The sequence below is a fragment of the Physeter macrocephalus genome, chromosome 21, assembly GCF_002837175.3.
Source record: "Physeter macrocephalus isolate SW-GA chromosome 21, ASM283717v5, whole genome shotgun sequence".
In the NCBI taxonomy this organism is placed as follows: Eukaryota; Metazoa; Chordata; class Mammalia; order Artiodactyla; family Physeteridae; genus Physeter; species Physeter macrocephalus.
Window position 1 is genome coordinate 40,845,966 of NC_041234.1, and position 11,437 is coordinate 40,857,402.

An 11,437-nucleotide genomic window follows, 5' to 3' on the forward strand; every position below is an offset into this window, starting at 1 on the left:
AAAGATGAGAAACAGAAATTAGAGAAACAATCCCACCATCGTATCAAAAAGAATGAAATACCTAGGAATATACTTACCTAAGGAGACAAAAGACCTGTACTCTGAAAAGTATAAGATGTCGATGAAAGAAATCAAAGACAGCACAAACGGATGGAAAGATATACCATGTTCTTGGACTGGAACAATCAATATTGTCAAAATGACTATTCTACCCAAGGCAATCTACAGATTCAATGCAATCCCTATCAAATTACCAGAGACATTTTTCACATAACTAGAAAAAAAATCCTAAAATTTGTATGGAGACACAAAAGACCCTGAATAGCCAAAGCAATCTTGAGAAAGAAAAAGGGAGCTGGGGTTATCAGGCTCCCTGACTTCAGCTATACTACAAAGCTAAAGTATGTTACTGGCAAAAACCAGAAATATAGATCAATGGAACCAGATAGAAAGCCCCAAAATAAACCAACACACTTATGGCTAATTAATCTACAACAGTGGAGGCAAGACTACAAAATGGAGGAAAGACAGTCTCTTCAATAAATGGTGCTCGGAAACCTGGACAGCTACCTGTAAAAAATGAAATTAGAACATTCTTTAATAGCATACACAAAACTCAAAATAGATTAACGACCTAAATGTAAGACCACATACGATAAAACTCCTAGAGGAAAACATAGGCAGAACACATTCAGCAAAGTCGTAAATTGGAGCAGGTTCTTTTTTGATCCATCTCCCAGAGTAATGGAAATAGAAACAAAAATAAACAAATGAGACTTAATTAAATTCAAAGACTTTCACACAACAAAGGAAACCATAAACAAAACGAAAAGACAACCCACAGAATGGGAGAAAATATTTACAAATGATGTGACTGACAAGGGATTAGTCCCGAAAATTTACAAATAGCTCATACAGCTCAATATCAAAAAACAAGCAATGCAGTCAAAAAATGGGCAGAAGACCAAAATAGACATTTCTCCAAAGAAGACATACAGATAGCCAACAGGCACATGAAAAGATGCTCAGCATTGCTAATTATTAGAGAATGCAAATCAAAACTACAATGAGATATCAACTCACACCAGTCAGAATGGCCATCATCAAAAAATCTGCAAATAATAAATGCTGGAGAGGGTGTGGAGAAAAGGCAACCCTCCTCCACTGTTGGTGGGAATGTAAATTGGTATAGCCACTATAGAAAACATTATGGAAGTTTCTTTAAAAACTAAAAATAGAGCTACCATGTGATCCAGTGTTCCCATTCCTGGGCATATACCAGGGGAAAACCATGATTTGAAAAGATACATGCACCCAAATGTTCATTGCAGCACTATTTACAATAACCAAGGCATGGAATCAACCTAAATGTCCATTGACGGATGAATTGATAAAGATGTGGTACATACATACAATGGAATATTACTCAGCCATTAAAAAGCATGTGATAGGGACTTTCCTGGTAGTCCAGTGGTTGGGACTCCATGCTTCCAATGCAAGGGGCATAGGTTCAATCCCTGGTCAAGGTACTAAGATCCCACATGCCATGTGGCATGGCCAAAAAAATGAAAAATAAAATTAAAAGCCCTGCAATACTTGAGGGTATATTTTAAAAATGCATGAGATAATGCCGTTTGCAGTGACATGGATGGACCTGGAAGTTATCATACTAAGTAAAGGAAGTCAGACAAAGACAAATATATAATATCACTTATATGTGGAATCTGAAAAAAGATGATACAAATTTATTTACAAAACAGAAAGAGTCTCACTGAATTAGAGAACGAAATTATGGTTACCAGGAGGGAAAGGTGGGGGTGGAGGGATAGACTGAGAGTTTGGAATTGACCTATACTCACAGCTATATTTAAAATAAAATGCCTTCCCATTAAAAAAAGAAATTAAATGGGAAATTAAAGAGCATCTTGAGACAAATGAACATGGAAACATAATATACCAAAACTTATGGGATACAGTTAAAGCAATTCTAAGAAGGAACTTCACAGCAATAAATGCCTACATTAAGAAACAAGAAAGACCCCAAATAACAATCCAATTCTATGCATTAAGAAACTAGAAAAAGAACAAACTGAGCCTAAAATTTACATAAGAAATGAAATAATAAAGATTAGAGCATAAATAAATGAAATACAGAAGAGGAAAACAATAGAAAATATTAACCAAATTAAAAGTTGGTTCTTTGAATAGATTTTTAAAAATTGACAAACCTTTAGCAATCAACTAATGAAGGAAAAAAGAAAGAGGACACAAATCAACAAAAATATAGATGAAAAAGGAGACATTACTACAGATACCACAGGAATACAAAGAATCATAAGAGGCTACTATGAACAACTATACATCAACAAACTGGACAACCTAGAAGAAATGGTAAAATACTTAGCAACATACAATCTACCAAGACTGAATCAAGAAGAAATAGAAAGTTTGAATAGACCAAATACTAGTAAGAAGATTGAATCATTAATCAAAAATCTCCCAATGAAGAAAATCCCAAGATGAGATGTCTTTTCTGGTGAATTTTACCAAACATTTAAAGAAGAATTAATGCCAATTCTTCTCAATCACTTATATAAAATAGAAGGAAACACTCTCATTTTACAGATTAGGTATAAAAGAAACATACCTCAATATAATAAAGGCCACACATAATAAGCCCAAAGCTAATATACTCAATGGTGAAAGGTTGAAAGCTTTTCCTCCAAGATCAGACCAAGATAAGTTTGCCACTCTCAACTGAAAATCCTTGTCAGAGTAATTGGGCAAGAAAAAGAAATTAGGCATCAGAATTGGAAAGAAAGATGTAAAATTGTCTCTATTTGCAGATGACATGATTTTATAGATAGAAAATTCTAAAGGCTCTACCAAAAAACGTCAACAAATTCAGAAAAGTTACAGGATACAAAATCAATGTACAAAAATCAGTAGTAACTAAAACCAAATTATCTTAAAAAGAAATAAAGAAAATGATCCCATTTAAATAGCATCAAGGGACTTCCCTGGTGGTCCAGTGGTTAAGAATCCACCTTCCAATGCAGGGGACGTGGGTTCTATCCCTGTTTGGGGAACTAAGATCCCACAAGCTGCAGGACAACTAAGCCCACACACTCTAGAGCTCACGCACCACAACAAAGATCCCATGTGCCGCAAGTAAGACCTGACACAGCCAAAGAAATTAAGAAGAAATTGGAACTTCCCTGGTGGTCCAGTGGTAAAGAATCCAGCTTACAATGCAGGGGATGCAGGTTTGATCCCTGGTCAGGGAACTAAGATCCCACATGCTGCAAGTCAAATAAGCCTGCATGCCACAACTACTGAGCTCATGCGCCTCAACTAGAGAGCCTGTGTACTGCAAACTACAGAGCCCATGTGCTCTGAAACCTGTGCACCACAACTACAGAGCCCACGGACCCTGAAGCCCGTGCACCAAAGCTAGAGAAGAGAAAACCCACACGCCACAACTAGAGATAAGCCTGCACACTGCAACTAGAGAGAAGCCCATGTGCCACAATGAAGAGCCTGTGTGCACAATGAAAGAACCCACATGTTTCAACAAAGATCCTGTGTGCTGCAACTAAGACCCGACACAGCCAAAAATAAATAAAATAAGTAAATGATAAATAAAATTTTTAAAAATAAAATAAATAACATCAAAACAATAAAATATTTGGAATAAACTTAACCAAGAAGGTAAAAGATCTTCACTCTGAAAACTACAAGACATTGATGAAAGAAATAAAAGAAAACACAAATAAATGAAAGGTATCCTGTGTTCATGGATTAGAAGAATTAATATTTCTAAAATCTCCGCACCATCCAAATATTTGTCAATCTCAAAAATAAAATAGCCAGTTATTTTACCAGTAAAATAGGTTTATTTGGGAATAGCAGAGAATAGCAATTCAGTTCAGGCAACCTATGGGGAATTATAGGTAAGTCTGAAGAGACAAAGGATCAGCTTTTTTTTAGGTTTTAGGAGGAAATTGGGGACGGTTATTTTGTACAAAATTTATTGGAGAAGAACAAGAGTTCAAGGTTGTGGCAGTTTCTTATTGTCTGCAAGCAGTGGTTAGTGCATTGTTGCTGGGGCAGGGAGGGGTCATCCGTCCTTATCTTAAAAGCAGGAGATGAAATTCCCATGTGAAATATGTTCTCCCTTGTACCAGAAGAAAAGTAACAATCTTGCCATCATGAATAAGAAGTTGAGACAGAGAATTTTATACAAAGAATTCTATACAAACAGACCTTGTTAAAATAATTCTTATCTTCCTTCTTCCTGCTGGTTATGCAGGCCTTAACAAGTGGTAAGTGCAAAAGAGCTCTCCCTTCAGGGCTTCTTGCCTTTATTTTAAATGAGGTTTTCATTTATTTATTTCACATTTTCCCCTTTTGATTAATATCTTTCCTTGAAAGCACTGATGATCGAGTCAGGTTGTCCATATGTAGTGCTTTTGTACCTCAGTGCCAGGGAGGATATTTCCTGGTTGTCATGTCCCATGTCAGAGGGAAAGTGTATAGTTATTAGAAACCAATTAGACCACATTTGAGTAACAAAGAATGACAGGAGAGAGAATTTTCAGACAATTTTCATCCAAAGTCTATATTCTATCAAAGTTACATAAGTGTTGAAGATCATGTCAAAGTGCGTCACCCTACTGGACACCATTTCTACAAAGGTTTGACAGGCAACAGGGACAGAGCTTAAAGACAATTATGCAGGTACTTCCCTGATGGCACAGTGGTTAAGAATCCACATCATTAATCATTAGAGAAATGCAAATCAAAACTACAATGAGATATCATCTCACACCGGTCAGAATGGCCATCATCAAAAAATCTAGAAACAATAAATGCTGGAGAGGGTGTGGAGAAAAGGGAATGCTCTTGCACTGCTGGTGGGAATGTAAATTGATACAGCCACTATGGAGAACAGTATGGAGCTTCCTTAAAAAACAAGAAATAGAACTACCATACGACCCAGCAATCCCACTACTGGGCATACACCCTGAGAAAACGGGCAAGGGTAAGCTGTGACGAAGTGAGAGAGTGGCATGGACATATATACACTACCAAACATAGGGTGGATAGCTAGTGGGAAGCAGCCGCATGGCACAGGGAGATCAGCTAGGTTGTTTGTGACCACCTAGAGGGGCAGGATAGGGAGGGTGGGAAGGAGGGAGACACAAGAGGGAAGAGATATGGGAACATATGTATATGTATAACTGATTCACTTTGTTGTAAAGCAGAAACCAACACACCATTGTAAAGCAATTATACCCCAATAAAGATGTTAAAAAAAAAAAGAATCCACCTGCCAATTCAGGGGACACGGGTTTGAGCCCTCGTCTGGAAGATCCCACATGCCGTGGAGAAACTAAGCCCGTGTGCCAGAACTACGGAGCCTGTGCTCTAAAGCCCAAATGCCACAACTACTGAGCCTGCATGCTGCAACTACTGAAGCCCATGTGCCTAGAGCCTATGCTCTGCAACAAGAGAAGCCACGACAATGAGAAGCCCATGCATTGCAACAAAGAGTAGCCCCCACTTGTCACAACTAGAGAAAGCCAATGTGCAGCAATGAAGACCACAGGCAGCCAAAAATAATAATAATAATAATAAATAATAATAATAATAATAAATAATAATAATTACATAAAGCAGAGTTAAAAGTGATATGAGAAGTCCAGTTTTTATGATGGCTCTAAACTAGGAGCCCAAACCTGAAGGGAGCTAGCTAAATAGATCAACAGACCATAGATTTTCAGAGAAAATTTGTTGTAAACAGCGTGTTTGGGCCCTGATCTTGTGTAATTGAATTTCTACCTCTCCAGAGGTATTTATCCATGTGCAATAGGTGGTATTTTCTATCACACAAACACCTCCTTGCTCAGCAAGTAGATAATCAAGGGCCACGTGATTGTCTAAAACTACTTTAGCCAATGAGCCAAGTGATGGCTTTGGGCTGTGACTGCTTTGGCTGTGTCACTGGCTATCTCTCCTAATACTAGGGAGAGATTTCTGATCATGTGTTCATTTGCACTTATTCTGTCCCAAAGGAGAAAGGCTCTTTCTGTGGAGGCAAACTCAGAGTAATATATGCCCCTGAATAGTTCCCATTTAAGGTGGCCATGGGGACTTAATGGGGTGGACTATGAGAGTCTTCAAAACTCTTAGCTGATGACAAGGGGACACTGGGTGAAATGAGCAGTAGCACTTGGGACAAGTGAAAAAATTAATTACAGAATGGACTAAAGGGTCACCATTATTGTGAACAAATCAAAGTTTCTGGTAAACCCAATAATTAGAAGACATTACCCCTTTTGCAATATCAATAGAGTGAGAAATGTAGACAAGGGCATTGTCTTTCCAAGAAAGAGAGGGAAGAGATAAGGTAAGAAGTAACAGTGAGGAAAAGGTATACAGGCTTAGTAAGGTTATCTTGGGAAGGCTATCTCCTTTAGCTGCCATCTGCTCCAATTCCTGATCAATTGGTTTGGAGGTCTCCAGAGCTTGTATAGGACCAGATGTCAGCTGGAGCCATCTTTAGCTACAAGATGTGTACCTAGGGTCAAGTCTCTGAAGTTTGGCTGCCATCAGGATAGTGAGAAGGACCTAGTATAATCCCTTCCAAGGAGATTTAACGGAAGTCTTTGTTCTTATTGATTCCAAATCAGAAGTGTGGAGAAAATTGGATACATTTAGTTTGGAGATTTGTAGCCAGATATTTGAGGAAACTAAAAGACTTTAGGATTCAGTCAAGTATATGTGTATAATAAAACCTCGTAATTCTGTAAAAACCCTGAAAGCAAGGTAGCAGGCTGTTTTTCCAAGGGGCTATATTGGCTCCATAAAGTCAATGTTAGTTCCTTAAAGCTGTCTGGGCATATCCCAATCTATCCATATCCTTCTCAAATATAACGTTCCAGTCAAAGTCTTGGTAACATAACCAATGTTTCCAATAGTGTCCTGTTACAAGAAGAACCAATTTTATTGAACTCATGCAAACAACTATATTGCTATGAAAATAAGAATACTCACTGAGAGTTTCCAAATTCTGGAGGTATTAGGCAGAGAAAAAAAGTAAATGCTTCATCTTTACAAAGTGACAAAGCGTCCAAAGCTTACATTTTATCAAATTGCTGTAAGTCATGGATAGCTTAAGGAAAAAAGTTTTCTTAAATCTGGAAAATTTAGATATTTTGAAAAATCAGCAATGTTTTAATTAAAAATTCATTAAAATCGAATCAATAATTCTACTCAGATAATTTAGTCCATGCAATTAATTATTGTTGATATTGATCTTTTGTTAGAAGAAATAAAGCCACCAATTTCTCTATTAGTGTTCTGTAAATTCTTACCTAGGTCAGGGGTATGATCTGAAAAATTATCTGAAACCTGTATTCTACACAAGCTCTGGGTCCTGCTCTGGCTCCAGCTGCAGCTTCAGCTTAGGCCAAAGAAGCTCCACGCAGCCTCTGTTTCAGGAAATTCAGCCCCTCTTCACGCTGGGCAATATCAGCCTGTAGGGAGCAGGCCACTTAGGATAGGAAACCCACTTCTCATATCTGCACCCAGTGCCTCAAACACAGTACATCACAAGACTGTGGAGGGACAAACTGCAGAGTAAGAGGACCTTGAGTTCACCCCCTTTCATGAGCACACAAAAATCCCAACTAAATGCTGAACAGCCACCAATAAAAAAACTGGAACCTATCAAAAATATATTCTACATACAAAGACATAAAGAAGAGACCCAGCAAGACAGAAGGAGAGGTTCACTCACAATATAATCAAACCCCACACCTACCAGGTGGGCAACCCACAAACTGGTGAACAATTATATTGCAGAAGTTCTCCCACAGGAGTGAGAGTTCTGAGCCCCACATCAGGCTCCCCATCCTGGGGGTCTGGAATTGGGAGGAGGATCCCCTAGAGCATGTGGCTTTGAAGGCCAGGGGAGGCTGAGAGCAGGAACTCTACAGAACTGATGGAAACAGAGAATCCACTCTTGGAGGGTGCACACAAAGTCTTGTGCACACCAGGACCCAGGGCAAAAGAAGCGACTTCATAAGATCCTGGGCCAGACCTACCTGTGGGTCTTGCAGGGTCTCCTGGGGAGGCAGGGGAGAGCTGTGGCTCACTGTGGGGACAAGGAAACTGAAGGCAGAGGTACCAGGGAATATTCATGAGCAGTTCCCCTGGAGATCACCATTTTGGCACTAAAACCTGGCCCCACCCAACAGCCTGTAGGTTCCAACACTGGGATTCCAGAGGCCAAAGAACCAATAAAGCAGGAACACAGCCCACCCATCATCAGACAGGCTGCCTAAAGACTTCATAAGCCCACAGATGATTCTAGACATGTCTCTTGACACAACCCTGCCCACTAGAGGGCCAAAGCCCAACTTCACACACAGTGAGCAGGCACCAGCCTCTCCTGCCAGGAAGCCTGCACAAACCTCTAGACCAGTCTCACCCACCAGAAGAAAACAGAAGAAGCAAGAAAGCTATTATCCAGAAGCCTGTGGAACCAAGTCCACAAATGCAGATTAGAACCTATTCTGTGACCAGCTGGTCCCTGGCTTGTGGGTGACGAGAGGGGAGTGTACTGCTGGGATACATAGGACATCCCTTACAGAGGGCCACTTCTCTAGGGTCAAGAAACATAACAAACCTTCAACACATAAAAATACAAAAAGAAATTCAGACAAAATGAGATGGAAGAGGAATATGTTCCAGATAAAGGAACAAGATAAAACCACAGAAGAATAATTAAGTAACATGGAGATAGGCAATATACCCAAGAAAGAGTTCAGAGTAATTATCGTAAAGATGATCCAAAAACTCAGGAAAAGAATGGATGCACAGAGTAATAAGTTACAATAAGTATTTCACAAAGAGTTAGAAAACATAAAGAACAACTAAACAAAGTTAAATAATACAATAACTGAAATGCAAAACAAACTAGAAGAAATCAATAGCAGAATAAATGAGGCAGAAGCATGGATAAGTGAGCTGGAAGACAGAGTGGTGGAAATCACTGCTATGGAACAGAAGAAAGAATGAAAGAAATGAGGACAGTTTAAGAGACCTCTGGGACAACATCAAACCTATCAACATTCACATTATATGGGTCCCAGAAAGACAAGAGAGAGAGAAAGGGCCTGGGAAGATAATTTGAAGAGATAATAGCTGAAAACTTCCCTAACATGGGAAAGAAAACAGTCACCCAAGTCCAGGAAGAGCAGAGAGTCCCACACAGGATAAACTAAAGGAGGAACCCACCAAGACACATAGTAATCAAACTGATAAAATTTGAAGATAAAGAGAAAATATTAAAAGCAACAACAGAAAGCCACAAATCACATACAAGGGAATCCCCAAAAGGCCATCAGCTGATTTATCAGCAGAAACTCTGGCAGAAAATCTGCAGAGCAGAAGGGAGTGGCATGATATATTTAAAGTGATGAAAGGGAAAAACTTACAAGCAAGAATACTCTACCCGGTAAGGCTGTCATTCAGATTTGATGGAGAAATCAAATGCTTTACAGGCAAGCAAAAGCTAAGAGAATTAAACACCACCAAACCAGCTTGACAAAAAATGCTAAAGGAACTTCTCTAGACGTAAAAAATAATAGGACTCAACTAGAAACAAGAAAATTATGAACTGAGTAAGCTCATTGGTAAAGGCAAATATACAGTAAAAGTAGGAAATCATTCACACAAAAATATGATATCAAAAACAGTGATCATCCCTGGTGCACACAGAGAGGGGTTTAAGTGCGCTGCTTAAAGGAGCTCCAGAAATGGGTGCAGAGCTGCCGAAGAGACAAGAGACTTTTTCTTGCCTCTTTGTTTCCCAGTGCGAGATGAGAGGGGATAAAGCGCGCCGCGTAAAGCAGCTCCAGAAACAGGCGCGAGCAGTGGCTGTCTGCGTGGACACCAGAGACGGGCGTGGGACGCTAGGGCTGCTGCTGCCACCAACAAGAAGCCTGTGTGCGAGCACAGGTCACTCTCCACACCTCCCACCCTGGGAGCCTGTGCAGACCGCTACTGCCAGGGTTCTGCGATCCAGGGACAACTTCACCGGGAGAACACACGGCGCCTCAGGCTGGTGCAACGTCACTCTGACCTCTGCCGCCGCAGGCTCGCCCCACATTCGTACCCCTCCTTGTCCCCGGCCTGAGTGAGCCAGAGCCCCAGAATCAGCTGCTCCTTTAACCCCGTCCTGTCTGAACGAAAAGCAGACGCCCTCAGGCGACCTACACGCAGAGGCAGGGCCAAATCCAAAGCTGAACCCCAGGAGCTGTGCGAAAAAAGAAGAGAAAGGGAAATCTCTCCCAGCAGGCTCAGAAGCAGCAGATTAAAGCTCCACAATCAACTTGAAGTGCCCTGCAGCTGTGGAACACCTGAATGGACAGTTAATCATCCCAAGTTGAGTAGGTTGAATTTGGGAGCAAGATATATTATTATTTTCCCCTTTTTCTCTTTTTGTGAGTATGTATGTGTGTGCTGCTGTGTGAGATTTTGTCTGTATAGCTTTGCTTTCACCATTTGTCCTAGGGTTCTGACCAAACCGTTTTTTTTTTCTTTTTAAAATTTTTCTTCTTAATAATTATTTTTTATTTTAATAACTTTATTTTATCCTACTTTATTTTATCTTCTTCCTTTCTTTCTTCCTGTCTTCCTTCCTTTCTTCCTTCCTTCCTTCCTCCTTTCCTTCCTTCCTTCTTTCTTCCTTCTTTCTTCCTCCCTTCCTTCCTCCCTTCCTGCCTTCCTTTCTTCCTTCCTTCCTTCTTTTCTTACTTTCTTCCATCCTTCCTTCCTTCCTTTCTTTCTTCCTTCTTTCTTTCCATCCTTCCTTCCTTCCTTTCTTCCATTCTTCCTTCCTTCCTGCCTTTCTTCCTTTCCTTTCACATTTTTCTCCCTTTTATTCTGAGCCGTGTGGATTAAAGGCTATTGTGGTCCAGCCAGGCGTCAGGGCTGTGTCTCTGAGGTGGGAGAAGCAACTTCAGGACACTGGTCCACAAGAGACCTCCCAGCTCCACGTAATATCAAAAGACGAAAATCTCCCACAGATCTCCATCTCAACACCAACACACAGCTTCACTCAATGACCAGCAAGCTACAGTGCTGGACACCTTATGCCCAACAACTAGCAAGACAAGACTACAACCCCATCCATTAGCAGAGAGGCTGCCTAAAATCATAATAAGGCTACTGACACCCCAAAACACACCACCAGATGTGGACCTGCCCACAAGAAAGAAAAGATCCAGCCTCATCCACCAGAACACAGGCACTAGTCCCCCCAACTAGGAAACCTACTCAACCCACTGAACCAACATTAGCCACTGGGGACAGACACCAAAAACAACGGGAACTACGAACCTGCAGACTGCAAAAAGGAGACCCC